Consider the following 26,814-nt stretch of genomic DNA (forward strand, 5'->3'; position numbering starts at 1 on the left):
ATGCAAGATTATTGCCATATTATGAGATCTAATGCAATAATCCTGCAAAAATTACTTGTTTTCGCCCAACGTGGGGCTCGAACCCACGACCCTGAGATTAAGAGTTTCATGCTCTACCGACTGAGCTAGCCGGGCTCCCTCTTTAAAGTAGTATGCAAACTGATTGTTTTTCATTAAGAAAACCAGTTCCTGGATATTCCTCAACTCTCGTTTTTCAAGGAACTTATCATTTATAGATCCCTCAGTGGACAGAGTGTCAAGTAAAATGAGACAAAATTGAAATGGAAGTTGTGGAAATGTCATTGTGAGATTGCATAAGAACTCAAATTGCTCTCACAAGCTAACGAATACCTAAACCCTTTTGATAAAACCCCTTTAGTTGTTATGATGTGACCATATATGAAAGCCATCTGTGATTTATCTGTTCTGACTATGCAACAAGCTTGGCAGTGACAAGTTAAAAATAAAATGTATGTACATTTTAGAATGGAGAATGCGGGCATCGATCCCGCTACCTCTCGCATGCTAAGCGAGCGCTCTACCATTTGAGCTAATTCCCCTGTGTGCTCCCTCAGAATAACATTTCAAAAGTAATGTTAATGCCTACCACACTTTATTTGATGTCAAATTGCCCATTACATGAGTGTTCAGTTCACTCCTAACTGATGCCTTACCTCCACTTAGGGGATGTTTTACAGTTCAGGTTGGCCTGTTTAGTACTTGAATAGGAGTAATATCGCTGTATGTTAATCTAGACTAATGCCCTACCTAATCTTGAAGTTACATTTCCCACCAATGGGAAACCAAAGATATACAATTTTTGGGAGTTATTGCATGTCTAATGCAAGATTAATTGCCATATTATGAGATCCAATGCAATAATCCTGCAAAAATTACTCGTTTTCACCCAACGTGGGGCTCGAACCCACGACCCTGAGATTAAGAGTCTCATGCTCTACCGACTGAGCTAGCCGGGCTCCCTCTTTAAAGTAGAATGAAAACTGATCGTTTTTCATTAAGAAAACCAGTTCCTGGATATTCCTCAACTCTTGTTTTTCAAGGAACTTATCATTTATAGATCCCTCAGTGGACAGAGTGTCAAGTAAAATGAGACAAAATTGAAATGGAAGTTGTGGAAATGTCATTGTGAGATTGCATAAGAACTCAAATTGCTCTCACAAGCTAACGAATACCTAAACCCTTTTGATAAAACCACTTTAGTTGTTATGATGTGACCATATATGAAAGCCATCTGTGATTTATCTGTTCTTACTATGCAACAAGCTTGGCAATGACAAGTTAAAAATAAAATGTATGTACATTTTAGAATGGAGAATGCGGGCATCGATCCCGCTACCTCTCGCATGCTAAGCGAGCGCTCTACCATTTGAGCTAATTCCCCTGTGTGCTCCCTCAGAATAACATTTCAAAAGTAATGTTAATGCCTACCACACTTTATTTGACGTCAAATTGCCCATTACATGAGTGTTCAGTTCACTCCTAACTGATGCCTTACCTCCACTTAGGGGATGTTTTACAGTTCAGGTTGGCCTGTTTAGTACTTGAATAGGAGTAATATCGCTGTATGTTAATCTAGACTAATGCCCTACCTAATCTTGAAGTTACATTTCCCACCAATGGGAAACCAAAGATATACAATTTTTGGGAGTTATTGCATGTCTAATGCAAGATTAATTGCCATATTATGAGATCCAATGCAATAATCCTGCAAAAATTACTCGTTTTCACCCAACGTGGGGCTCGAACCCACGACCCTGAGATTAAGAGTCTCATGCTCTACCGACTGAGCTAGCCGGGCTCCCTCTTTAAAGTAGAATGAAAACTGATCGTTTTTCATTAAGAAAACCAGTTCCTGGATATTCCTCAACTCTTGTTTTTCAAGGAACTTATCATTTATAGATCCCTCAGTGGACAGAGTGTCAAGTAAAATGAGACAAAATTGAAATGGAAGTTGTGGAAATGTCATTGTGAGATTGCATAAGAACTCAAATTGCTCTCACAAGCTAACGAATACCTAAACCCTTTTGATAAAACCACTTTAGTTGTTATGATGTGACAATATATGAAAGCCATCTGTGATTTATCTGTTCTTACTATGCAACAAGCTTGGCAATGACAAGTTAAAAATAAAATGTATGTACATTTTAGAATGGAGAATGCGGGCATCGATCCCGCTACCTCTCGCATGCTAAGCGAGCGCTCTACCATTTGAGCTAATTCCCCTGTGTGCTCCCTCAGAATAACATTTCAAAAGTAATGTTAATGCCTACCACACTTTATTTGACGTCAAATTGCCCATTACATGAGTGTTCAGTTCACTCCTAACTGATGCCTTACCTCCACTTGGGGGATGTTTTACAGTTCAGGTTGGCCTGTTTAGTACTTGAATAGGAGTAATATCGCTGTATGTTAATCTAGACTAATGCCCTACCTAATCTTGAAGTTACATTTCCCACCAATGGGAAACCAAAGATATACAATTTTTGGGAGTTATTGCATGTCTAATGCAAGATTAATTGCCATATTAGGAGAGCCAATGAAATAATCCTGCAAAAATTACTCGTTTTTGCCCAACGTGGGGCTCGAACCCACGCCCCTGAGATTAAGAGTCTCATGCTCTACAGACTGAGCTAGCCGGGCTCTCTCTTTACAGTAGTATGCAAACTGATCGTTTTTCATTAAGAAAACCAGTTCCTGGATATTCCTCAACTCTCGTTTTTCAAGGAACTTATCATTTATAGATCCCTCAGTGGACAGTGTCAAGTTAAATGAGACAAAATTTAAATGGAAGTTGTGGAAATGTCATTGTGAGATTGCATAAGAACTCAAATTGCTCTCACAAGCTAACGAATACCTAAACCCTTTTGATAAAACCACTTTAGTTGTTATGATGTGACCATATATGAAAGCCATCTGTGATTTATCTGTTCTTACTATGCAACAAGCTTGGCAATGACAAGTTAAAAATAAAATGTATGTACATTTTAGAATGGAGAATGCGGGCATCGATCCCGCTACCTCTCGCATGCTAAGCGAGCGCTCTACCATTTGAGCTAAATCCCCTGTGGGCTCCCTCAGAATAACATTTCAAAAGTAATGTTAATGCCTACCACACTTTATTTGACGTCAAATTGCCCATTACATGAGTGTTCAGTTCACTCCTAACTGATGCCTTACCTCCACTTAGGGGATGTTTTACAGTTCAGGTTGGCCTGTTTAGTACTTGAATAGGAGTAATATCGCTGTAAATTAATCTAGACTAATGCCCTACTTATTCTTGAAGTTACATTTCCCACCAATGGGAAACCAAAGATATACAATTTTTGGGAGTTATTGCATGTCTAATGCAAGATTAATTGCCATATTATGAGATCTAATGCAATAATCCTGCAAAAATTACTTGTTTTTGCCCAACGTGGGGTTCGAACCCACGACCCTGAGATTAAGAGTTTTATGCTCTACCGACTGAGCTAGCCGGGCTCCCTCTTTAAAGTAGTATGCAAACTGATCGTTTTTCATTAAGAAAACCAGTTCCTGGATATTCCTCAACTCTCGTTTTTCAAGGAACTTATCATTTATAGATCCCTCAGTGGACAGAGTGTCAAGTAAAATGAGACAAAATTGAAATGGAAGTTGTGGAAATGTCATTGTGAGATTGCATAAGAACTCAAATTGCTCTCACAAGCTAACGAATACCTAAACCCTTTTGATAAAACCCCTTTAGTTGTTATGATGTGACCATATATGAAAGCCATCTGTGATTTATCTGTTCTTACTATGCAACAAGCTTGGCAGTGACAAGTTAAAAATAAAATGTATGTACATTTTAGAATGGAGAATGCGGGCATCGATCACGCTACCTCTCGCATGCTAAGCGAGCGCTCTACCATTTGAGCTAATTCCCCTGTGTGCTCCATCAGAATAACATTTCAAAAGTAATGTTAATGCCTACCACACTTTATTTGACGTCAAATTGCCCATTACATGAGTGTTCAGTTCACTCCTAACTGATGCCTTACCTCCACTTAGGGGATGTTTTACAGTTCAGGTTGGCCTGTTTAGTACTTGAATAGGAGTAATATCGCTGTATGTTAATCTAGACTAATGCCCTACCTAATCTTGAAGTTACATTTCCCACCAATGGGAAACCAAAGATATACAATTTTTGGGAGTTATTGCATGTCTAATGCAAGATTAATTGCCATATTATGAGAGCCAATGAAATAATCCTGCAAAAATTACTTGTTTTCGCCCAACGTGGGGTTCGAACCCACGACCCTGAGATTAAGAGTTTCATGCTCTACCGACTGAGCTAGCCGGGCTCCCTCTTTAAAGTAGTATGCAAACTGATCGTTTTTCATTAAGAAAACCAGTTCCTGGATATTCCTCAACTCTCGTTTTTCAAGGAACTTATCATTTATAGATCCCTCAGTGGACAGAGTGTCAAGTAAAATGAGACAAAATTGAAATGGAAGTTGTGGAAATGTCATTGTGAGATTGCATAAGAACTCAAATTGCTCTCACAAGCTAACGAATACCTAAACCCTTTTGATAAAACCCCTTTAGTTGTTATGATGTGACCATATATGAAAGCCATCTGTGATTTATCTGTTCTTACTATGCAACAAGCTTGGCAGTGACAAGTTAAAAATAAAATGTATGTACATTTTAGAATGGAGAATGCGGGCATCGATCCCGCTACCTCTCGCATGCTAAGCGAGCGCTCTACCATTTGAGCTAATTCCCCTGTGTGCTACCTCAGAATAACATTTCAAAAGTAATGTTAATGCCTACCACACTTTATTTGACGTCAAATTGCCCATTACATGAGTGTTCAGTTCACTCCTAACTGATGCCTTACCTCCACTTAGGGGATGTTTTACAGTTCAGGTTGGCCTGTTTAGTACTTGAATAGGAGTAATATCGCTGTATGTTAATCTAGACTAATGCCCTACCTAATCTTGAAGTTACATTTCCCACCAATGGGAAACCAAAGATATACAATTTTTGGGAGTTATTGCATGTCTAATGCAAGATTAATTGCCATATTATGAGATCCAATGCAATAATCCTGCAAAAATTACTTGTTTTCGCCCAACGTGGGGCTCAAACCCACGACCCTGAGATTAAGAGTTTCATGCTCTACCGACTGAGCTAGCGGGATCCCTCTTTAAAGTAGTATGCAAACTGATCGTTTTTCATTAAGAAAACCAGTTCCTGGATATTCCTCAACTCTCGTTTTTCAAGGAACTTATCATTTATAGATCCCTCAGTGGACAGAGTGTCAAGTAAAATGAGACAAAATTGAAATGGAAGTTGTGGAAATGTCATTGTGAGATTGCATAAGAACTCAAATTGCTCTCACAAGCTAACGAATACCTAAACCCTTTTGATAAAACCCCTTTAGTTGTTATGATGTGACCATATATGAAAGCCATCTGTGATTTATCTGTTCTTACTATGCAACAAGCTTGGCAGTGACAAGTTAAAAATAAAATGTATGTACATTTTAGAATGGAGAATGCGGGCATCGATCCCGCTACCTCTCGCATGCTAAGCGAGCGCTCTACCATTTGAGCTAATTCCCCTGTGTGCTCCATCAGAATAACATTTCAAAAGTAATGTTAATGCCTACCACACTTTATTTGACGTCAAATTGCCCATTACATGAGTGTTCAGTTCACTCCTAACTGATGCCTTACCTCCACTTAGGGGATGTTTTACAGTTCAGGTTGGCCTGTTTAGTACTTGAATAGGAGTAATATCGCTGTATGTTAATCTAGACTAATGCCCTACCTAATCTTGAAGTTACATTTCCCACCAATGGGAAACCAAAGATATACAATTTTTGGGAGTTATTGCATGTCTAATGCAAGATTAATTGCCATATTATGAGATCCAATGCAATAATCCGGCAAAAATTACTTGTTTTCGCCCAACGTGGGGCTCGAACCCACGACCCTGAGATTAAGAGTTTCATGCTCTACCGACTGAGCTAGCTGGGCTCCCTCTTTAAAGTAGTATGCAAACTGATCGTTTTTCATTAAGAAAACCAGTTCCTGGATATTCCTCAACTCTCGTTTTTCAAGGAACTTATCATTTATAGATCCCTCAGTGGACAGAGTGTCAAGTAAAATGAGACAAAATTGAAATGGAAGTTGTGGAAATGTCATTGTGAGATTGCATAAGAACTCAAATTGCTCTCACAAGCTAACGAATACCTAAACCCTTTTGATAAAACCCCTTTAGTTGTTATGATGTGACCATATATGAAAGCCATCTGTGATTTATCTGTTCTTACTATGCAACAAGCTTGGCAGTGACAAGTTAAAAATAAAATGTATGTACATTTTAGAATGGAGAATGCGGGCATCGATCCCGCTACCTCTCGCATGCTAAGCGAGCGCTCTACCATTTGAGCTAATTCCCCTGTGTGCTACCTCAGAATAACATTTCAAAAGTAATGTTAATGCCTACCACACTTTATTTGACGTCAAATTGCCCATTACATGAGTGTTCAGTTCACTCCTAACTGATGCCTTACCTCCACTTAGGGGATGTTTTACAGTTCAGGTTGGCCTGTTTAGTACTTGAATAGGAGTAATATCGCTGTATGTTAATCTAGACTAATGCCCTACCTAATCTTGAAGTTACATTTCCCACCAATGGGAAACCAAAGATATACAATTTTTGGGAGTTATTGCATGTCTAATGCAAGATTAATTGCCATATTATGAGATCCAATGCAATAATCCTGCAAAAATTACTTGTTTTCGCCCAACGTGGGGCTCAAACCCACGACCCTGAGATTAAGAGTTTCATGCTCTACCGACTGAGCTAGCGGGATCCCTCTTTAAAGTAGTATGCAAACTGATCGTTTTTCATTAAGAAAACCAGTTCCTGGATATTCCTCAACTCTCATTTTTCAAGGAACTTATCATTTATAGATCCCTCAGTGGACAGAGTGTCAAGTAAAATGAGACAAAATTGAAATGGAAGTTGTGGAAATGTCATTGTGAGATTGCATAAGAACTCAAATTGCTCTCACAAGCTGACGAATACCTAAACCCTTTTGATAAAACCCCTTTAGTTGTTATGATGTGACCATATATGAAAGCCATCTGTGATTTATCTGTTCTTACTATGCAACAAGCTTGGCAGTGACAAGTTAAAAATAAAATGTATGTACATTTTAGAATGGAGAATGCGGGCATCGATCCCGCTACCTCTCGCATGCTAAGCGAGCGCTCTACCATTTGAGCTAATTCCCCTGTGTGCTACCTCAGAATAACATTTCAAAAGTAATGTTAATGCCTACCACACTTTATTTGACGTCAAATTGCCCATTACATGAGTGTTCAGTTCACTCCTAACTGATGCCTTACCTCCACTTAGGGGATGTTTTACAGTTCAGGTTGGCCTGTTTAGTACTTGAATAGGAGTAATATCGCTGTATGTTAATCTAGACTAATGCCCTACCTAATCTTGAAGTTACATTTCCCACCAATGGGAAACCAAAGATATACAATTTTTGGGAGTTATTGCATGTCTAATGCAAGATTAATTGCCATATTATGAGATCCAATGCAATAATCCTGCAAAAATTACTTGTTTTCGCCCAACGTGGGGCTCAAACCCACGACCCTGAGATTAAGAGTTTCATGCTCTACCGACTGAGCTAGCAGGATCCCTCTTTAAAGTAGTATGCAAACTGATCGTTTTTCATTAAGAAAACCAGTTCCTGGATATTCCTCAACTCTCATTTTTCAAGGAACTTATCATTTATAGATCCCTCAGTGGACAGAGTGTCAAGTAAAATGAGACAAAATTGAAATGGAAGTTGTGGAAATGTCATTGTGAGATTGCATAAGAACTCAAATTGCTCTCACAAGCTAACGAATACCTAAACCCTTTTGATAAAACCCCTTTAGTTGTTATGATGTGACCATATATGAAAGCCATCTGTGATTTATCTGTTCTTACTATGCAACAAGCTTGGCAGTGACAAGTTAAAAATAAAATGTATGTACATTTTAGAATGGAGAATGCGGGCATCGATCCCGCTACCTCTCGCATGCTAAGCGAGCGCTCTACCATTTGAGCTAATTCCCCTGTGTGCTCCATCAGAATAACATTTCAAAAGTAATGTTAATGCCTACCACACTTTATTTGACGTCAAATTGCCCATTACATGAGTGTTCAGTTCACTCCTAACTGATGCCTTACCTCCACTTAGGGGATGTTTTACAGTTCAGGTTGGCCTGTTTAGTACTTGAATAGGAGTAATATCGCTGTATGTTAATCTAGACTAATGCCCTACCTAATCTTGAAGTTACATTTCCCACCAATGGGAAACCAAAGATATACAAATTTTGGGAGTTATTGCATGTCTAATGCAAGATTAATTGCCATATTATGAGATCCAATGCAATAATCCTGCAAAAATTACTTGTTTTCGCCCAACGTGGGGCTCGAACCCACGACCCTGAGATTAAGAGTTTCATGCTCTACCGACTGAGCTAGCCGGGCTCCCTCTTTAAAGTAGTATGAAAACTGGTCGTTTTTCATTAAGAAAACCAGTTCCTGGATATTCCTCAACTCTCGTTTTTCAAGGAACTTATCATTTATAGATCCCTCAGTGGACAGAGTGTCAAGTAAAATGAGACAAAATTGAAATGGAAGTTGTGGAAATGTCATTGTGAGATTGCATAAGAACTCAAATTCCTCTCACAAGCTAACGAATACCTAAACCCTTTTGATAAAACCCCTTTAGTTGTTATGATGTGACCATATATGAAAGCCATCTGTGATTTATCTGTTCTTACTATGCAACAAGCTTGGCAATGACAAGTTAAAAATAAAATGTATGTACATTTTAGAATGGAGAATGCGGGCATCGATCCCGCTACCTCTCGCATGCTGAGCGAGCGCTCTACCATTTGAGCTAATTCCCCTGTGTGCTCCCTCAGAATAACATTTCAAAAGTAATGTTAATGCCTACCACACTTTATTTGACGTCAAATTGCCCATTACATGAGTGTTCAGTTCACTCCTAACTGATGCCTTACCTCCACTTGGGGGATGTTTTACAGTTCAGGTTGGCCTGTTTAGTACTTGAATAGGAGTAATATCGCTGTCTGTTAATCTAGACTAATGCCCTACCTAATCTTGAAGTTACATTTCCCACCAATGGGAAACCAAAGATATACAATTTTTGGGAGTTATTGCATGTCTAATGCAAGATTAATTGCCATATTATGAGAGCCAATGAAATAATCCTGCAAAAATTACTCGTTTTTGCCCAACGTGGGGCTCGAACCCACGCCCCTGAGATTAAGAGTCTCATGCTCTACAGACTGAGCTAGCCGGGCTCTCTCTTTACAGTAGTATGCAAACTGATCGTTTTTCATTAAGAAAACCAGTTCCTGGATATTCCTCAACTCTCGTTTTTCAAGGAACTTATCATTTATAGATCCCTCAGTGGACAGTGTCAAGTTAAATGAGACAAAATTGAAATGGAAGTTGTGGAAATGTCATTGTGAGATTGCATAAGAACTCAAATTGCTCTCACAAGCTAACGAATACCTAAACCCTTTTGATAAAACCACTTTAGTTGTTATGATGTGACCATATATGAAAGCCATCTGTGATTTATCTGTTCTTACTATGCAACAAGCTTGGCAATGACAAGTTAAAAATAAAATGTATGTACATTTTAGAATGGAGAATGCGGGCATCGATCCCGCTACCTCTCGCATGCTAAGCGAGCGCTCTACCATTTGAGCTAATTCCCCTGTGGGCTCCCTCAGAATAACATTTCAAAAGTAATGTTAATGCCTACCACACTTTATTTGACGTCAAATTGCCCATTACATGAGTGTTCAGTTCACTCCTAACTGATGCCTTACCTCCACTTAGGGGATGTTTTACAGTTCAGGTTGGCCTGTTTAGTACTTGAATAGGAGTAATATCGCTGTAAGTTAATCTAGACTAATGCCCTACTTATTCTTGAAGTTACATTTCCCACCAATGGGAAACCAAAGATATACAATTTTTGGGAGTTATTGCATGTCTAATGCAAGATTAATTGCCATATTATGAGATCTAATGCAATAATCCTGCAAAAATTACTTGTTTTCACCCAACGTGGGGCTCGAACCCACGACCCTGAGATTAAGAGTTTCATGCTCTACCGACTGAGCTAGCCGGGCTCCCTCTTTAAAGTAGTATGCAAACTGATCGTTTTTCATTAAGAAAACCAGTTCCTGGATATTCCTCAACTCTCGTTTTTCAAGGAACTTATCATTTATAGATCCCTCAGTGGACAGAGTGTCAAGTAAAATGAGACAAAATTGAAATGGAAGTTGTGGAAATGTCATTGTGAGATTGCATAAGAACTCAAATTGCTCTCACAAGCTAACGAATACCTAAACCCTTTTGATAAAACCCCTTTAGTTGTTATGATGTGACCATATATGAAAGCCATCTGTGATTTATCTGTTCTTACTATGCAACAAGCTTGGCAGTGACAAGTTAAAAATAAAATGTAAGTACATTTTAGAATGGAGAATGCGGGCATCGATCCCGCTACCTCTCGCATGCTAAGCGAGCGCTCTACCATTTGAGCTAATTCCCCTGTGTGCTATCCCAGAATAACATTTCAAAAGTAATGTTAATGCCTACCACACTTTATTTGACGTCAAATTGCCCATTACATGAGTGTTCAGTTCACTCCTAACTGATGCCTTACCTCCACTTAGGGGATGTTTTACAGTTCAGGTTGGCCTGTTTAGTACTTGAATAGGAGTAATATCGCTGTATGTTAATCTAGACTAATGCCCTACCTAATCTTGAAGTTACATTTCCCACCAATGGGAAACCAAAGATATACAATTTTTGGGAGTTATTGCATGTCTAATGCAAGATTAATTGCCATATTATGAGATCCAATGCAATAATCCTGCGAAAATTACTTGTTTTCGCCCAACGTGGGGCTCAAACCCACGACCCTGAGATTAAGAGTTTCATGCTCTACCGACTGAGCTAGCGGGATCCCTCTTTAAAGTAGTATGCAAACTGATCGTTTTTCATTAAGAAAACCAGTTCCTGGATATTCCTCAACTCTCGTTTTTCAAGGAACTTATCATTTATAGATCCCTCAGTGGACAGAGTGTCAAGTAAAATGAGACAAAATTGAAATGGAAGTTGTGGAAATGTCATTGTGAGATTGCATAAGAACTCAAATTGCTCTCACAAGCTAACGAATACCTAAACCCTTTTGATAAAACCCCTTTAGTTGTTATGATGTGACCATATATGAAAGCCATCTGTGATTTATCTGTTCTTACTATGCAACAAGCTTGGCAGTGACAAGTTAAAAATAAAATGTATGTACATTTTAGAATGGAGAATGCGGGCATCGATCCCGCTACCTCTCGCATGCTAAGCGAGCGCTCTACCATTTGAGCTAATTCCCCTGTGTGCTCCATCAGAATAACATTTCAAAAGTAATGTTAATGCCTACCACACTTTATTTGACGTCAAATTGCCCATTACATGAGTGTTCAGTTCACTCCTAACTGATGCCTTACCTCCACTTAGGGGATGTTTTACAGTTCAGGTTGGCCTGTTTAGTACTTGAATAGGAGTAATATCGCTGTATGTTAATCTAGACTAATTTATTTTATTTTATTTTATTTTATTTTTGCAATTTTTAAAGCGCACAAATACCCATACGGGTGTCTCGGCGCTGGTGATCTCAGAGCTCACTAAAGTATGACGGGGGAGTTAGGAGGAGGAGAAGAGCCATGTTTTAAGGTTTTTCCGAAATGTAAGAAGCGTGGGTGCGGATTTGATATGGAGTGGGAGGGTGTTCCACAGTTTGGCTGTGGCTGTCGTGAAGCATCTGTCTCCCCAGGTGGCCTTTCTTGTCCGAGGGACGTTCAGCAAGAAGGCTGCCGAGGATCGTAAAGTTCTGCGTTGCTCCGCAGGGCGGAGGGCTTCTTTTAGAAACCGTGGTCCAGGGTTATTCAAGGTCTTATAGGCTATACACAGAGCCTTAAATTTGATTCGACTCCTGATTGGGAGCCAATGGAGTTTTCTGATGTGGTGAGAGATGGATGTGAATTTAGGAATGGACAGTAAGGTTCTGGCCGCCGCGTTTTGCACGGTCTGTAATTTGTTAAGCACTCCTTCCTGGGCATTCAAAAGAAGTGAGTTACAGTAGTCCGTTCTTGAAAAGACTAAAGTGCTGATAAGAGTTTTGCCGGCTGACTGTGGTAAGTAAGGGAGAAGTTTCTTGATTTTTTTGAGGGTGTAAAAAGCGGATGATACGATGGCATTGGCGTGGTGGTGGAAGGTCAATTTATTGTCAAAGGTGACTCCTAAGTTGCGGACCTTTACCACTGGTTTGGGGGGGGAGCCCAACTCAGCTGGCCACCACTGCGGGGACCATGATGGGTGTAAGCTCCCGAACGTCATCACCTCCGTTTTGTCGGAGTTGAGTTTGAGGCAGTTTGATGACATCCAGGAGCTTATCGCCCTCATTCCCTCCTGAAAATTGGCTGCAACACTGGCTCCGTTGTTGTACACCGATAGTATTAATTGTGTGTCATCGGCGTATGTTGTAAGGGCAATTCCATAAGATTTTATCACCCTCGCTAAGTCCGAAACATAGATATTGAAAAGCGTCAGACTTAGCGAGGAACCCTGAGGGACGCCGCAGGGAAGTGAGAAGGTCTGGGAAGTGAAATTGCCCATCTTGATAGTCTGGGGGCGGTTGGCGAGAAATGATACAATCAGATCTTTAGCTGTACCTCCTATTCCCATGGCTGAGACACGGTCGATCAGAGTGACATGATCGACCGTGTCAAATGCAGCGGAGAGATCTAGGAGTATCAGGACAGCCGCTCCGCCTTTATCCATGGTTGTTCTAATTTCGTCTGCGGCTTTCAGGAGTGCTGTTTCCGTCCCGTGCCCTTGTCTAAACCCGAACTGGGTATCATCAAGCAAGTTGTTATCATTGATGAATTTCGAAAGTTGGATGTTCATGGACTTTTCGAAGATCTTTGCTGGGAATGGGAGACAAGCGATAGGTCTATAGCTTGCGGGGATGAGAGGATCCAGAGTAGGTTTTTTCAGCAGTGGCTTAATTATAGCCTCCTTCCAGACTGTGGGGTAAATGCCTGTTAAGAACATGGCGTTGCAGATAGTAGACAGTGCGGGGGAAATTGCTTCAGGGATGCGGTTCAAAATAGAAGGGGGGCAGGGATCGAGGGGGGATCCAGATTTGATGCTGGTTATCAGGCGTTGAATGTGGTCCTGATCAACAGGGGTAAAGGTTGTTAAGGTGGGCTGAGTGTCCATAGGGAGTGTTGCCGGTAAGGAACGGGGGGCTGAGTGAGAGAAAGTTTGGAAAATGGAGCTGACTTTTTCCTCGAAGAAACTGGCCAAGGAGTCTGCCAGTGCCTGGGAGCCTTCTATGCGTGGAGTAGGGGGGTCGGATAGAAAATTGACTACCCGAAATAGTTCTCCTGCCGAGTTCTTTGCATGATTGATTTGAGTGGTGAAGTATTGGCTTTTCTCAGTGATTATCAGTCTTTTATAAATGGAAATGGCATTTTTATAGTTGATTTTATCTGCAGGGCTGTAATTGCGACGCCACTGTCTTTCCAGGTTCCTGCAGTATTGTTTTTGCATGCGCAGGGGTTCTGTGAACCATGTGGCTGAGGGTATTTTCCTGTTCCGGTGGGAGGTTTTTGTCGGTGCCAGTTTGTTACAGGCCATGTTTAGGTTTGTCAAGTAGTTGGAGGATGCTTTAGTGGGGTCATGCTCGTTGGGAATATGGTTATCTTGTATCATCTGTGCTAGTTGAGTTAGGTTTATGTTTTTCCAATCTCTGTAGGATGAAGGAGCTGTTGCATTAAAGCTAGGTTTGATGGGGTTTGTTTGGACTGTAAAGCAAATGGCTGAATGGTCTGTCCAAATGAGTGGAATTATTTGGGTGACATTAAGATTAAGAGTTTCATGCTCTACCGACTGAGCTAGCCGGGCTCCCTCTTTAAAGTAGTATGAAAACTGGTCGTTTTTCATTAAGAAAACCAGTTCCTGGATATTCCTCAACTCTCGTTTTTCAAGGAACTTATCATTTATAGATCCCTCAGTGGACAGAGTGTCAAGTAAAATGAGACAAAATTGAAATGGAAGTTGTGGAAATGTCATTGTGAGATTGCATAAGAACTCAAATTGCTCTCACAAGCTAACGAATACCTAAACCCTTTTGATAAAACCACTTTAGTTGTTATGATGTGACCATATATGAAAGCCATCTGTGATTTATCTGTTCTTACTATGCAACAAGTTTGGCAATGACAAGTTAAAAATAAAATGTATGTAAATTTTAGAATGGAGAATGCGGGCATCGATCCCGCTACCTCTCGCATGCTAAGCGAGCGCTCTACCATTTGAGCTAATTCCCCTGTGTGCTCACTCAGAATAACATTTCAAAAGTAATGGTAATGCCTACCACACTTTATTTGATGTCAAATTGCCCATTACATGAGTGTTCAGTTCACACCTAACTGATGCCTTACCTCCACTTAGGGGATGTTTTACAGTTCAGGTTGGCCTGTTAAGTACTTGAATAGGAGTAATATCGCTGTATGTTAATCTAGACTAATGCCCTACCTAATCTTGAAGTTACATCTCCCACCAATGGGAAACCAAAGATATACAATTTTTGGGAGTTATTGCATGTCTAATGCAAGATTAATTGCCATATTATGAGATCCAATGCAATAATCCTGAAAAAAATTACTTGTTTTCGCCCAACGTGGGGCTCGAACCCACGACCCTGAGATTAAGAGTCTCATGCTCTACCGACTGAGCTAGCCGGGCTCCCTCTTTAAAGTAGTATGAAAACTGGTCGTTTTTCATTAAGAAAACCAGTTCCTGGATATTCCTCAACTCTCGTTTTTCAAGGAACTTATCATTTATAGATCCCTCAGTGGACAGAGTGTCAAGTAAAATGAGACAAAATTGAAATGGAAGTTGTGGAAATGTCATTGTGAGATTGCATAAGAACTCAAATTCCTCTCACAAGCTAACGAATACCTAAACCCTTTTGATAAAACCCCTTTAGTTGTTATGATGTGACCATATATGAAAGCCATCTGTGATTTATCTGTTCTTACTATGCAACAAGCTTGGCAGTGACAAGTTAAAAATAAAATGTATGTACATTTTAGAATGGAGAATGCGGGCATCGATCCCGCTACCTCTCGCATGCTAAGCGAGCGCTCTACCATTTGAGCTAATTCCCCTGTGTGCTCCATCAGAATAACATTTCAAAAGTAATGTTAATGCCTACCACACTTTATTTGACGTCAAATTGCCCATTACATGAGTGTTCAGTTCACTCCTAACTGATGCCTTACCTCCACTTAGGGGATGTTTTACAGTTCAGGTTGGCCTGTTTAGTACTTGAATAGGAGTAATATCGCTGTATGTTAATCTAGACTAATGCCCTACCTAATCTTGAAGTTACATTTCCCACCAATGGGAAACCAAAGATATACAATTTTTGGGAGTTATTGCATGTCTAATGCAAGATTAATTGCCATATTATGAGATCCAATGCAATAATCCTGCAAAAATTACTTGTTTTCGCCCAACGTGGGGCTCAAACCCACGACCCTGAGATTAAGAGTTTCATGCTCTACCGACTGAGCTAGCGGGATCCCTCTTTAAAGTAGTATGCAAACTGATCGTTTTTCATTAAGAAAACCAGTTCCTGGATATTCCTCAACTCTCGTTTTTCAAGGAACTTATCATTTATAGATCCCTCAGTGGACAGAGTGTCAAGTAAAATGAGACAAAATTGAAATGGAAGTTGTGGAAATGTCATTGTGAGATTGCATAAGAACTCAAATTGCTCTCACAAGCTAACGAATACCTAAACCCTTTTGATAGAACCCCTTTAGTTGTTATGATGTGACCATATATGAAAGCCATCTGTGATTTATCTGTTCTTACTATGCAACAAGCTTGGCAGTGACAAGTTAAAAATAAAATGTATGTACATTTTAGAATGGAGAATGCGGGCATCGATCCCGCTACCTCTCGCATGCTAAGCGAGCGCTCTACCATTTGAGCTAATTCCCCTGTGTGCTCCATCAGAATAACATTTCAAAAGTAATGTTAATGCCTACCACACTTTATTTGACGTCAAATTGCCCATTACATGAGTGTTCAGTTCACTCCTAACTGATGCCTTACCTCCACTTAGGGGATGTTTTACAGTTCAGGTTGGCCTGTTTAGTACTTGAATAGGAGTAATATCGCTGTATGTTAATCTAGACTAATGCCCTACCTAATCTTGAAGTTACATTTCCCACCAATGGGAAACCAAAGATATACAATTTTTGGGAGTTATTGCATGTCTAATGCAAGATTAATTGCCATATTATGAGATCCAATGCAATAATCCTGCAAAAATTACTTGTTTTCGCCCAACGTGGGGCTCGAACCCACGACCCTGAGATTAAGAGTTTCATGCTCTACCGACTGAGCTAGCGGGATCCCTCTTTAAAGTAGTATGCAAACTGATCGTTTTTCATTAAGAAAACCAGTTCCTGGATATTCCTCAACTCTCGTTTTTCAAGGAACTTATCATTTATAGATCCCTCAGTGGACAGAGTGTCAAGTAAAATGAGACAAAATTGAAATGGAAGTTGTGGAAATGTCATTGTGAGATTGCATAAGAACTCAAATTGCTCTCACAAGCTAACGAATACCTAAACCCTTTTGATAAAACCACTTTAGTTGTTATGATGTGACCATATATGAAAGCCATCTGTGATTTATCTGTTCTTACTATGCAACAAGCTTGGCAATGACAAGTTAAAAATAAAATGTATGTAAATTTTAGAATGGAGAATGCGGGCATCGATCCCGCTACCTCTCGCATGCTAAGCGAGCGCTCTACCATTTGAGCTAATTCCTCTGTGTGCTCACTCAGAATAACATTTCAAAAGTAATGGTAATGCCTACCACACTTTATTTGATGTCAAATTGCCCATTACATGAGTGTTCAGTTCACACCTAACTGATGCCTTACCTCCACTTAGGGGATGTTTTACAGTTCAGGTTGGCCTGTTAAGTACTTGAATAGGAGTAATATCGCTGTATGTTAATCTAGACTAATGCCCTACCTAATCTTGAAGTTACATCTCCCACCAATGGGAAACCAAAGATATACAATTTTTGGGAGTTATTGCATGTCTAATGCAAGATTAATTGCCATATTATGAGATCCAATTCAATAATCCTGAAAAAAATTACTTGTTTTCGCCCAACGTGGGGCTCGAACCCACGACCCTGAGATTAAGAGTCTCATGCTCTACCGACTGAGCTAGCTGGGCTCCCTCTTTAAAGTAGTATGAAAACTGGTCGTTTTTCATTAAGAAAACCAGTTCCTGGATATTCCTCAACTCTCGTTTTTCAAGGAACTTATCATTTATAGATCCCTCAGTGGACAGAGTGTCAAGTAAAATGAGACAAAATTGAAATGGAAGTTGTGGAAATGTCATTGTGAGATTGCATAAGAACTCAAATTCCTCTCACAAGCTAACGAATACCTAAACCCTTTTGATAAAACCCCTTTAGTTGTTATGATGTGACCATATATGAAAGCCATCTGTGATTTATCTGTTCTTACTATGCAACAAGCTTGGCAGTGACAAGTTAAAAATAAAATGTATGTACATTTTAGAATGGAGAATGCGGGCATCGATCCCGCTACCCCTCGCATGCTAAGCGAGCGCTCTACCATTTGAGCTAATTCCCCTGTGTGCTCCATCAGAATAACATTTCAAAAGTAATGTTAATGCCTACCACACTTTATTTGACGTCAAATTGCCCATTACATGAGTGTTCAGTTCACTCCTAACTGATGCCTTACCTCCACTTAGGGGATGTTTTACAGTTCAGGTTGGCCTGTTTAGTACTTGAATAGGAGTAATATCGCTGTATGTTAATCTAGACTAATGCCCTACCTAATCTTGAAGTTACATTTCCCACCAATGGGAAACCAAAGATATACAATTTTTGGGAGTTATTGCATGTCTAATGCAAGATTAATTGCCATATTATGAGATCCAATGCAATAATCCTGCAAAAATTACTTGTTTTCGCCCAACGTGGGGCTCGAACCCACGACCCTGAGATTAAGAGTTTCATGCTCTACCGACTGAGCTAGCCGGGCTCCCTCTTTAAAGTAGTATGCAAACTGATCGTTTTTCATTAAGAAAACCAGTTCCTGGATATTCCTCAACTCTCGTTTTTCAAGGAACTTATCATTTATAGATCCCTCAGTGGACAGAGTGTCAAGTAAAATGAGACAAAATTGAAATGGAAGTTGTGGAAATGTCATTGTGAGATTGCATAAGAACTCAAATTGCTCTCACAAGCTAACGAATACCTAAACCCTTTTGATAAAACCCCTTTAGTTGTTATGATGTGACCATATATGAAAGCCATCTGTGATTTATCTGTTCTTACTATGCAACAAGCTTGGCAGTGACAAGTTAAAAATAAAATGTATGTACATTTTAGAATGGAGAATGCGGGCATCGATCCCGCTACCTCTCGCATGCTAAGCGAGCGCTCTACCATTTGAGCTAATTCCCCTGTGTGCTCCATCAGAATAACATTTCAAAAGTAATGTTAATGCCTACCACACTTTATTTGACGTCAAATTGCCCATTACATGAGTGTTCAGTTCACTCCTAACTGATGCCTTACCTCCACTTAGGGGATGTTTTACAGTTCAGGTTGGCCTGTTTAGTACTTGAATAGGAGTAATATCGCTGTATGTTAATCTAGACTAATGCCCTACCTAATCTTGAAGTTACATTTCCCACCAATGGGAAACCAAAGATATACAATTTTTGGGAGTTATTGCATGTCTAATGCAAGATTAATTGCCATATTATGAGATCCAATGCAATAATCCTGCAAAAATTACTTGTTTTCGCCCAACGTGGGGCTCGAACCCACGACCCTGAGATTAAGAGTTTCATGCTCTACCGACTGAGCTAGCCTGGCTCCCTCTTTAAAGTAGTATGAAAACTGGTCGTTTTTCATTAAGAAAACCAGTTCCTGGATATTCCTCAACTCTCGTTTTTCAAGGAACTTATCATTTATAGATCCCTCAGTGGACAGAGTGTCAAGTAAAATGAGACAAAATTGAAATGGAAGTTGTGGAAATGTCATTGTGAGATTGCATAAGAACTCAAATTGCTCTCACAAGCTAACGAATACCTAAACCCTTTTGATAAAACCACTTTAGTTGTTATGATGTGACCATATATGAAAGCCATCTGTGATTTATCTGTTCTTACTATGCAACAAGCTTGGCAATGACAAGTTAAAAATAAAATGTATGTAAATTTTAGAATGGAGAATGCGGGCATCGATCCCGCTACCTCTCGCATGCTAAGCGAGCGCTCTACCATTTGAGCTAATTCCCCTGTGTGCTCCCTCAGAATAACATTTCAAAAGTAATGTTAATGCCTACCACACTTTATTTGACGTCAAATTGCCCATTACATGAGTGTTCAGTTCACTCCTAACTGATGCCTTACCTCCACTTAGGGGATGTTTTACAGTTCAGGTTGGCCTGTTTAGTACTTGAATAGGAGTAATATCGCTGTATGTTAATCTAGACTAATGCCCTACCTAATCTTGAAGTTACATTTCCCACCAATGGGAAACCAAAGATATACAATTTTTGGGAGTTATTGCATGTCTAATGCAAGATTAATTGCCATATTATGAGATCCAATGCAATAATCCTGAAAAAAATTACTTGTTTTCGCCCAACGTGGGGCTCGAACCCACGACCCTGAGATTAAGAGTCTCATGCTCTACCGACTGAGCTAGCCGGGCTCCCTCTTTAAAGTAGTATGAAAACTGGTCGTTTTTCATTAAGAAAACCAGTTCCTGGATATTCCTCAACTCTCGTTTTTCAAGGAACTTATCATTTATAGATCCCTCAGTGGACAGAGTGTCAAGTAAAATGAGACAAAATTGAAATGGAAGTTGTGGAAATGTCATTGTGAGATTGCATAAGAACTCAAATTCCTCTCACAAGCTAACGAATACCTAAACCCTTTTGATAAAACCCCTTTAGTTGTTATGATGTGACCATATATGAAAGCCATCTGTGATTTATCTGTTCTTACTATGCAACAAGCTTGGCAATGACAAGTTAAAAATAAAATGTATGTACATTTTAGAATGGAGAATGCGGGCATCGATCCCGCTACCTCTCGCATGCTAAGCGAGCGCTCTACCATTTGAGCTAATTCCCCTGTGTGCTCTCTCAGAATAACATTTCAAAAGTAATGTTAATGCCTACCACACTTTATTTGACGTCAAATTGCCCATTACATGAGTGTTCAGTTCACTCCTAACTGATGCCTTACCTCCACTCAGGGGATGTTTTACAGTTCAGGTTGGCCTGTTTAGTACTTGAATAGGAGTAATATCGCTGTATGTTAATCTAGACTAATGCCCTACCTAATCTTGAAGTTACATTTCCCACCAATGGGAAACCAAAGATATACAATTTTTGGGAGTTATTGCATGTCTAATGCAAGATTAATTGCCATATTATGAGAGCCAATGAAATAATCCTGCATAAATTACTCGTTTTTGCCCAACGTGGGGCTCGAACCCACGCCCCTGAGATTAAGAGTCTCATGCTCTACAGACTGAGCTAGCCGGGCTCTCTCTTTACAGTAGTATGCAAACTGATCGTTTTTCATTAAGAAAACCAGTTCCTGGATATTCCTCAACTCTCGTTTTTCAAGGAACTTATCATTTATAGATCCCTCAGTGGACAGTGTCAAGTTAAATGAGACAAAATTGAAATGGAAGTTGTGGAAATGTCATTGTGAGATTGCATAAGAACTCAAATTGCTCTCACAAGCTAACGAATACCTAAACCCTTTTGATAAAACCACTTTAGTTGTTATGATGTGACCATATATGAAAGCCATCTGTGATTTATCTGTTCTTACTATGCAACAAGCTTGGCAATGACAAGTTAAAAATAAAATGTATGTACATTTTAGAATGGAGAATGCGGGCATCGATCCCGCTACCTCTCGCATGCTAAGCGAGCGCTCTACCATTTGAGCTAATTCCCCTGTGGGCTCCCTCAGAATAACATTTCAAAAGTAATGTTAATGCCTACCACACTTTATTTGACGTCAAATTGCCCATTACATGAGTGTTCAGTTCACTCCTAACTGATGCCTTACCTCCACTTAGGGGATGTTTTACAGTTCAGGTTGGCCTGTTTAGTACTTGAATAGGAGTAATATCGCTGTATGTTAATCTAGACTAATGCCCTACCTAATCTTGAAGTTACATTTCCCACCAATGGGAAACCAAAGATATACAATTTTTGGGAGTTATTGCATGTCTAATGCAAGATTAATTGCCATATTATGAGATCCAATGCAATAATCCTGCAAAAATTACTTGTTTTCGCCCAATGTGGGGCTCGAACCCACGACCCTGAGATTAAGAGTTTCATGCTCTACCGACTGAGCTAGCGGGATCCCTCTTTAAAGTAGTATGCAAACTGATCGTTTTTCATTAAGAAAACCAGTTCCTGGATATTCCTCAACTCTCGTTTTTCAAGGAACTTATCATTTATAGATCCCTCAGTGGACAGAGTGTCAAGTAAAATGAGACAAAATTGAAATGGAAGTGTGTGGAAATGTCATTGTGAGATTGCATAAGAACTCAAATTGCTCTCACAAGCTAACGAATACCTAAACCCTTTTGATAAAACCCCTTTAGTTGTTATGATGTGACCATATATGAAAGCCATCTGTGATTTATCTGTTCTTACTATGCAACAAGCTTGGCAATGACAAGTTAAAAATAAAATGTATGTACATTTTAGAATGGAGAATGCGGGCATCGATCCCACTACCTCTCGCATGCTAAGCAAGCGCTCTACCATTTGAGCTAATTCCCCTGTGGGCTCCCTCAGAATAACATTCCAAAAGTAATGTTAATGCCTACCACACTTTATTTGACGTCAAATTGCCCATTACATGAGTGTTCAGTTCACTCCTAACTGATGCCTTACCTCCACTTAGGGGATGTTTTACAGTTCAGGTTGGCCTGTTTAGTACTTGAATAGTAGTAATATCGCTGTATGTTAATCTAGACTAATGCCCTACCTAATTTTGAAGTTACATTTCCCACCAATGGGAAACCAAAGATATACAATTTTTGGGAGTTATTGCATTTCTAATCCAAGATTAATTGCCATATTATGAGATCCAATGCAATAATCCTGCAAAAATTACTTGTTTTCGCCCAACGTGGGGCTCGAACCCACGACCCTGAGATTAAGAGTTTCATGCTCTACCGACTGAGCTAGCCGGGCTCCCTCTTTAAAGTAGTATGCAAACTGATCGTTTTTCATTAAGAAAACCAGTTCCTGGATATTCCTCAACTCTCGTTTTTCAAGGAACTTATCATTTATAGATCCCTCAGTGGACAGAGTGTCAAGTAAAATGAGACAAAATTGAAATGGAAGTTGTGGAAATGTCATTGTGAGATTGCATAAGAACTCAAATTGCTCTCACAAGCTAACGAATACCTAAACCCTTTTGATAAAACCCCTTTAGTTGTTATGATGTGACCATATATGAAAGCCATCTGTGATTTATCTGTTCTTACTATGCAACAAGCTTGGCAATGACAAGTTAAAAATAAAATGTATGCACATTTTAGAATGGAGAATGCGGGCATCGATCCCGCTACCTCTCGCATGCTAAGCGAGCGCTCTAACATTTGAGCTAATTCCCCTGTGTGCTCCCTCAGAATAACATTTCAAAAGTAATGTTAATGCCTACCACACTTTATTTGACGTCAAATTGCCCAATACATGAGTGTTCAGTTCACTCCTAACTGATGCCTTACCTCCACTTAGGGGATCTTTTACAGTTCAGGTTGGCCTGTTTAGTACTTGAATAGGAGTAATATCGCTGTATGTTAATCTAGACTAATGCCCTACCTAATCTTGAAGTTACATTTCCCACCAATGGGAAACCAAAGATATACAATTTTTGGGAGTTATTGCATGTCTAATGCAAGATTAATTGCCATATTATGAGATCCAATGCAATAATCCTGCAAAAATTACTTGTTTTCGCCCAACGTGGGGCTCAAACCCACGACCCTGAGATTAAGAGTCTCATGCTCTACCGACTGAGCTAGCCGGGCTCCCTCTTTAAAGTAGTATGCAAACTGATCGTTTTTCATTAAGAAAGCCAGTTCCTGGATATTCCTCAACTCTCGTTTTTCAAGGAACTTATCATTTATAGATCCCTCAGTGGACAGAGTGTCAAGTAAAATGAGACAAAATTGAAATGGAAGTTGTGGAAATGTCATTGTGAGATTGCATAAGAACTCAAATTGCTCTCACAAGCTAACGAATACCTAAACCCTTTTGATAAAACCACTTTAGTTGTTATGATGTGACCATATATGAAAGCCATCTGTGATTTATCTGTTCTTACTATGCAACAAGCTTGGCAATGACAAGTTAAAAATAAAATGTATGTACATTTTAGAATGGAGAATGCGGGCATCGATCCCGCTACCTCTCGCATGCTAAGCGAGCGCTCTACCATTTGAGCTAATTCCCCTGTGTGCTCCCTCCGAATAACATTTCAAAAGTAATGTTAATGCCTACCACACTTTATTTGACGTCAAATTGCCCATTACATGAGTGTTCAGTTCACTCCTAACTGATGCCTTACCTCCACTTAGGGGATGTTTTACAGTTCAGGTTGGCCTGTTTAGTACTTGAATAGGAGTAATATCGCTGTATGTTAATCTAGACTAATGCCCTACCTAATCTTGAAGTTACATTTCCCACCAATGGGAAACCAAAGATATACAATTTTTGGGAGTTATTGCATGTCTAATGCAAGATTAATTGCCATATTATGAGATCCAATGCAATAATCCTGCAAAAATTACTCGTTTTTGCCCAACGTGGGGCTCGAACCCACGACCCTGAGATTAAGAGTTTCATGCTCTACCGACTGAGCTAGCCAGGCTCCCTCTTTAAAGTAGTATGCAAACTGATCGTTTTTCATTAAGAAAACCAGTTCCTGGATATTCCTCAACGCTCGTTTTTCAAGGAACTTATCATTTATAGATCCCTCAGTGGACAGAGTGTCAAGTAAAATGAGACAAAATTGAAATGGAAGTTGTGGAAATGTCATTGTGAGATTGCATAAGAACTTAAATTGCTCTCACAAGCTAACGAATACCTAAACCCTTTTGATAAAACCACTTTAGTTGTTATGATGTGACCATATATGAAAGCCATCTGTGATTTATCTGTTCTTACTATGCAACAAGCTTGGCAATGACAAGTTAAAAATAAAATGTATGTACATTTTAGAATGGAGAATGCGGGCATCGATCCCGCTACCTCTCGCATGCTAAGCGAGCGCTCTACCATTTGAGCTAATTCCCCAGTGGGCTCCCTCTGAATAACATTTCAAAAGTAATGTTAATGCCTACCACACTTTATTTGACGTCAAATTGCCCATTACATGAGTGTTCAGTTCACTCCTAACTGATGCCTTACCTCCACTTAGGGGATGTTTTACAGTTCAGGTTGGCCTGTTTAGTACTTGAATAGGAGTAATATCGCTGTATGTTAATCTAGACTAATGCCCTACCTAATCTTGAAGTTACATTTCCCACCAATGGGAAACCAAAGATATACAATTTTTGGGAGTTATTGCATGTCTAATGCAAGATTAATTGCCATATTATGAGATCCAATGCAATAATCCTGCAAAAATTACTCGTTTTCGCCCAACGTGGGGCTCGAACCTCCGACCCTGAGATTAAGAATCTCATGCTCTACCGACTGAGCTAGCCGGGCTCCCTCTTAAAATATTATGCAAACTGATCATTTTTCATTAAGAAAACCAGTTCCTGGATATTCCTCAACTCTTGTTTTTCAAGGAACTTATTCTTTATAGATCCCTCAGTGGACAGAGTGTCAAGTAAAATGAGACAAAATTGAAATGGAAGTTGTGGAAATGTCATTGTGAGATTGCATAAGAACTCAAATTGCTCTCACAAGCTAACGAATACCTAAATCCTTTTGATAAAACCCCTTTAGTTGTTATGATGTGACCATATATGAAAGCCATCTATGATTTATCTGTTCTTACTATGCAACAAGCTTGGCAATGACAAGTTAAAAATAAAATGTATGTACATTTTAGAATGGAGAATGCGGGCATCGATCCCGCTACCTCTCGCATGCTAAGCGAGCGCTCTACCATTTGAGCTAATTCCCCTGTGTGCTCCCTCAGAATAACATTTCAAAAGTAATGTTAATGCCTACCACACTTTATTTGACGTCAAATTGCCCATTACATGAGTGTTCAGTTCACTCCTAACTGATGCCTTACCTCCACTTAGGGGATGTTTTACAGTTCAGGTTGGCCTGTTTAGTACTTGAATAGGAGTAATATCGCTGTATGTTAATCTAGACTAATGCCCTACCTAATCTTGAAGTTACATTTCCCACCAATGGGAAACCAAAGATATACAATTTTTGGGAGTTATTGCATGTCTAATGCAAGATTAATTGCCATATTATGAGATCCAATGCAATAATCCTGCAAAAATTACTTGTTTTCGCCCAACGTGGGGCTCGAACCCACGACCCTGAGATTAAGAGTTTCATGCTCTACCGACTGAGCTAGCCAGGCTCCCTCTTTAAAGTAGTATGCAAACTGATCGTTTTTCATTAAGAAAACCAGTTCCTGGATATTCCTCAACGCTCGTTTTTCAAGGAACTTATCATTTATAGATCCCTCAGTGGACAGAGTGTCAAGTAAAATGAGACAAAATTGAAATGGAAGTTGTGGAAATGTCATTGTGAGATTGCATAAGAACTCAAATTGCTCTCACAAGCTAACGAATACCTAAACCCTTTTGATAAAACCCCTTTAGTTGTTATGATGTGACCATATATGAAAGCCATCTGTGATTTATCTGTTCTTACTATGCAACAAGCTTGGCAATGACAAGTTAAAAATAAAATGTATGCACATTTTAGAATGGAGAATGCGGGCATCGATCCCGCTACCTCTCGCATGCTAAGCGAGCGCTCTAACATTTGAGCTAATTCCCCTGTGTGCTCCCTCAGAATAACATTTCAAAAGTAATGTTAATGCCTACCACACTTTATTTGACGTCAAATTGCCCATTACATGAGTGTTCAGTTCACTCCTAACTGATGCCTTACCTCCACTTAGGGGATGTTTTACAGTTCAGGTTGGCCTGTTTAGTACTTGAATAGGAGTAATATCGCTGTATGTTAATCTAGACTAATGCCCTACCTAATCTTGAAGTTACATTTCCCACCAATGGGAAACCAAAGATATACAATTTTTGGGAGTTATTGCATGTCTAATGCAAGATTAATTGCCATATTATGAGATCCAATGCAATAATCCTGCAAAAATTACTTGTTTTCGCCCAACGTGGGGCTCGAACCTCCGACCCTGAGATTAAGAATCTCATGCTCTACCGACTGAGCTAGCCGGGCTCCCTCTTAAAATATTATGCAAACTGATCATTTTTCATTAAGAAAACCAGTTCCTGGATATTCCTCAACTCTTGTTTTTCAAGGAACTTATTCTTTATAGATCCCTCAGTGGA

General features: G+C 39.6%; 40 non-coding genes across 40 annotated transcripts; all 40 read right to left on the minus strand.

Annotated features, from left to right (window-relative positions):
- Nucleotides 1-62: 62 nt before the first annotated feature.
- TRNAK-CUU (transfer RNA lysine (anticodon CUU)) lies at nt 63-135 on the minus strand. The gene has a single exon. It is a non-coding gene; the product is annotated as a tRNA-Lys (tRNA).
- Nucleotides 136-487: 352 nt separating this feature from the next.
- TRNAA-AGC (transfer RNA alanine (anticodon AGC)) lies at nt 488-560 on the minus strand. The gene has a single exon. It is a non-coding gene; the product is annotated as a tRNA-Ala (tRNA).
- A 344-nt stretch (nt 561-904) lies between these two features.
- On the minus strand, nt 905-977 carry TRNAK-CUU (transfer RNA lysine (anticodon CUU)). Its single transcript has one exon. It is a non-coding gene; the product is annotated as a tRNA-Lys (tRNA).
- Nucleotides 978-1,329: 352 nt separating this feature from the next.
- On the minus strand, nt 1,330-1,402 carry TRNAA-AGC (transfer RNA alanine (anticodon AGC)). Its single transcript has one exon. It is a non-coding gene; the product is annotated as a tRNA-Ala (tRNA).
- Nucleotides 1,403-1,746: 344 nt separating this feature from the next.
- On the minus strand, nt 1,747-1,819 carry TRNAK-CUU (transfer RNA lysine (anticodon CUU)). The gene has a single exon. It is a non-coding gene; the product is annotated as a tRNA-Lys (tRNA).
- Nucleotides 1,820-2,171: 352 nt separating this feature from the next.
- On the minus strand, nt 2,172-2,244 carry TRNAA-AGC (transfer RNA alanine (anticodon AGC)). Its single transcript has one exon. It is a non-coding gene; the product is annotated as a tRNA-Ala (tRNA).
- A 344-nt stretch (nt 2,245-2,588) lies between these two features.
- Nucleotides 2,589-2,661, minus strand: TRNAK-CUU (transfer RNA lysine (anticodon CUU)). The gene has a single exon. It is a non-coding gene; the product is annotated as a tRNA-Lys (tRNA).
- Nucleotides 2,662-3,011: 350 nt separating this feature from the next.
- On the minus strand, nt 3,012-3,084 carry TRNAA-AGC (transfer RNA alanine (anticodon AGC)). Its single transcript has one exon. It is a non-coding gene; the product is annotated as a tRNA-Ala (tRNA).
- A 1,186-nt stretch (nt 3,085-4,270) lies between these two features.
- Nucleotides 4,271-4,343, minus strand: TRNAK-CUU (transfer RNA lysine (anticodon CUU)). Its single transcript has one exon. It is a non-coding gene; the product is annotated as a tRNA-Lys (tRNA).
- A 352-nt stretch (nt 4,344-4,695) lies between these two features.
- On the minus strand, nt 4,696-4,768 carry TRNAA-AGC (transfer RNA alanine (anticodon AGC)). Its single transcript has one exon. It is a non-coding gene; the product is annotated as a tRNA-Ala (tRNA).
- Nucleotides 4,769-5,536: 768 nt separating this feature from the next.
- On the minus strand, nt 5,537-5,609 carry TRNAA-AGC (transfer RNA alanine (anticodon AGC)). The gene has a single exon. It is a non-coding gene; the product is annotated as a tRNA-Ala (tRNA).
- Nucleotides 5,610-5,953: 344 nt separating this feature from the next.
- Nucleotides 5,954-6,026, minus strand: TRNAK-CUU (transfer RNA lysine (anticodon CUU)). The gene has a single exon. It is a non-coding gene; the product is annotated as a tRNA-Lys (tRNA).
- A 352-nt stretch (nt 6,027-6,378) lies between these two features.
- Nucleotides 6,379-6,451, minus strand: TRNAA-AGC (transfer RNA alanine (anticodon AGC)). Its single transcript has one exon. It is a non-coding gene; the product is annotated as a tRNA-Ala (tRNA).
- Nucleotides 6,452-7,219: 768 nt separating this feature from the next.
- TRNAA-AGC (transfer RNA alanine (anticodon AGC)) lies at nt 7,220-7,292 on the minus strand. Its single transcript has one exon. It is a non-coding gene; the product is annotated as a tRNA-Ala (tRNA).
- Nucleotides 7,293-8,060: 768 nt separating this feature from the next.
- Nucleotides 8,061-8,133, minus strand: TRNAA-AGC (transfer RNA alanine (anticodon AGC)). The gene has a single exon. It is a non-coding gene; the product is annotated as a tRNA-Ala (tRNA).
- Nucleotides 8,134-8,477: 344 nt separating this feature from the next.
- Nucleotides 8,478-8,550, minus strand: TRNAK-CUU (transfer RNA lysine (anticodon CUU)). Its single transcript has one exon. It is a non-coding gene; the product is annotated as a tRNA-Lys (tRNA).
- A 769-nt stretch (nt 8,551-9,319) lies between these two features.
- Nucleotides 9,320-9,392, minus strand: TRNAK-CUU (transfer RNA lysine (anticodon CUU)). The gene has a single exon. It is a non-coding gene; the product is annotated as a tRNA-Lys (tRNA).
- A 350-nt stretch (nt 9,393-9,742) lies between these two features.
- On the minus strand, nt 9,743-9,815 carry TRNAA-AGC (transfer RNA alanine (anticodon AGC)). Its single transcript has one exon. It is a non-coding gene; the product is annotated as a tRNA-Ala (tRNA).
- Nucleotides 9,816-10,584: 769 nt separating this feature from the next.
- TRNAA-AGC (transfer RNA alanine (anticodon AGC)) lies at nt 10,585-10,657 on the minus strand. The gene has a single exon. It is a non-coding gene; the product is annotated as a tRNA-Ala (tRNA).
- A 768-nt stretch (nt 10,658-11,425) lies between these two features.
- TRNAA-AGC (transfer RNA alanine (anticodon AGC)) lies at nt 11,426-11,498 on the minus strand. The gene has a single exon. It is a non-coding gene; the product is annotated as a tRNA-Ala (tRNA).
- Nucleotides 11,499-14,425: 2,927 nt separating this feature from the next.
- Nucleotides 14,426-14,498, minus strand: TRNAA-AGC (transfer RNA alanine (anticodon AGC)). The gene has a single exon. It is a non-coding gene; the product is annotated as a tRNA-Ala (tRNA).
- A 345-nt stretch (nt 14,499-14,843) lies between these two features.
- On the minus strand, nt 14,844-14,916 carry TRNAK-CUU (transfer RNA lysine (anticodon CUU)). Its single transcript has one exon. It is a non-coding gene; the product is annotated as a tRNA-Lys (tRNA).
- A 352-nt stretch (nt 14,917-15,268) lies between these two features.
- Nucleotides 15,269-15,341, minus strand: TRNAA-AGC (transfer RNA alanine (anticodon AGC)). The gene has a single exon. It is a non-coding gene; the product is annotated as a tRNA-Ala (tRNA).
- Nucleotides 15,342-16,109: 768 nt separating this feature from the next.
- Nucleotides 16,110-16,182, minus strand: TRNAA-AGC (transfer RNA alanine (anticodon AGC)). The gene has a single exon. It is a non-coding gene; the product is annotated as a tRNA-Ala (tRNA).
- Nucleotides 16,183-17,368: 1,186 nt separating this feature from the next.
- On the minus strand, nt 17,369-17,441 carry TRNAK-CUU (transfer RNA lysine (anticodon CUU)). Its single transcript has one exon. It is a non-coding gene; the product is annotated as a tRNA-Lys (tRNA).
- A 352-nt stretch (nt 17,442-17,793) lies between these two features.
- Nucleotides 17,794-17,866, minus strand: TRNAA-AGC (transfer RNA alanine (anticodon AGC)). Its single transcript has one exon. It is a non-coding gene; the product is annotated as a tRNA-Ala (tRNA).
- Nucleotides 17,867-18,210: 344 nt separating this feature from the next.
- Nucleotides 18,211-18,283, minus strand: TRNAK-CUU (transfer RNA lysine (anticodon CUU)). Its single transcript has one exon. It is a non-coding gene; the product is annotated as a tRNA-Lys (tRNA).
- Nucleotides 18,284-18,635: 352 nt separating this feature from the next.
- On the minus strand, nt 18,636-18,708 carry TRNAA-AGC (transfer RNA alanine (anticodon AGC)). The gene has a single exon. It is a non-coding gene; the product is annotated as a tRNA-Ala (tRNA).
- Nucleotides 18,709-19,477: 769 nt separating this feature from the next.
- TRNAA-AGC (transfer RNA alanine (anticodon AGC)) lies at nt 19,478-19,550 on the minus strand. The gene has a single exon. It is a non-coding gene; the product is annotated as a tRNA-Ala (tRNA).
- Nucleotides 19,551-19,895: 345 nt separating this feature from the next.
- On the minus strand, nt 19,896-19,968 carry TRNAK-CUU (transfer RNA lysine (anticodon CUU)). Its single transcript has one exon. It is a non-coding gene; the product is annotated as a tRNA-Lys (tRNA).
- A 352-nt stretch (nt 19,969-20,320) lies between these two features.
- TRNAA-AGC (transfer RNA alanine (anticodon AGC)) lies at nt 20,321-20,393 on the minus strand. Its single transcript has one exon. It is a non-coding gene; the product is annotated as a tRNA-Ala (tRNA).
- A 344-nt stretch (nt 20,394-20,737) lies between these two features.
- TRNAK-CUU (transfer RNA lysine (anticodon CUU)) lies at nt 20,738-20,810 on the minus strand. Its single transcript has one exon. It is a non-coding gene; the product is annotated as a tRNA-Lys (tRNA).
- A 350-nt stretch (nt 20,811-21,160) lies between these two features.
- On the minus strand, nt 21,161-21,233 carry TRNAA-AGC (transfer RNA alanine (anticodon AGC)). Its single transcript has one exon. It is a non-coding gene; the product is annotated as a tRNA-Ala (tRNA).
- Nucleotides 21,234-22,419: 1,186 nt separating this feature from the next.
- TRNAK-CUU (transfer RNA lysine (anticodon CUU)) lies at nt 22,420-22,492 on the minus strand. The gene has a single exon. It is a non-coding gene; the product is annotated as a tRNA-Lys (tRNA).
- A 769-nt stretch (nt 22,493-23,261) lies between these two features.
- On the minus strand, nt 23,262-23,334 carry TRNAK-CUU (transfer RNA lysine (anticodon CUU)). The gene has a single exon. It is a non-coding gene; the product is annotated as a tRNA-Lys (tRNA).
- Nucleotides 23,335-23,686: 352 nt separating this feature from the next.
- On the minus strand, nt 23,687-23,759 carry TRNAA-AGC (transfer RNA alanine (anticodon AGC)). Its single transcript has one exon. It is a non-coding gene; the product is annotated as a tRNA-Ala (tRNA).
- A 344-nt stretch (nt 23,760-24,103) lies between these two features.
- On the minus strand, nt 24,104-24,176 carry TRNAK-CUU (transfer RNA lysine (anticodon CUU)). Its single transcript has one exon. It is a non-coding gene; the product is annotated as a tRNA-Lys (tRNA).
- Nucleotides 24,177-24,528: 352 nt separating this feature from the next.
- TRNAA-AGC (transfer RNA alanine (anticodon AGC)) lies at nt 24,529-24,601 on the minus strand. Its single transcript has one exon. It is a non-coding gene; the product is annotated as a tRNA-Ala (tRNA).
- Nucleotides 24,602-25,369: 768 nt separating this feature from the next.
- On the minus strand, nt 25,370-25,442 carry TRNAA-AGC (transfer RNA alanine (anticodon AGC)). The gene has a single exon. It is a non-coding gene; the product is annotated as a tRNA-Ala (tRNA).
- Nucleotides 25,443-25,786: 344 nt separating this feature from the next.
- On the minus strand, nt 25,787-25,859 carry TRNAK-CUU (transfer RNA lysine (anticodon CUU)). The gene has a single exon. It is a non-coding gene; the product is annotated as a tRNA-Lys (tRNA).
- Nucleotides 25,860-26,814: the final 955 nt, after the last annotated feature.

Source organism: Lissotriton helveticus, chromosome 1_2, assembly GCF_964261635.1.
Source record: "Lissotriton helveticus chromosome 1_2, aLisHel1.1, whole genome shotgun sequence".
NCBI classification, from domain to species: Eukaryota; Metazoa; Chordata; class Amphibia; order Caudata; family Salamandridae; genus Lissotriton; species Lissotriton helveticus.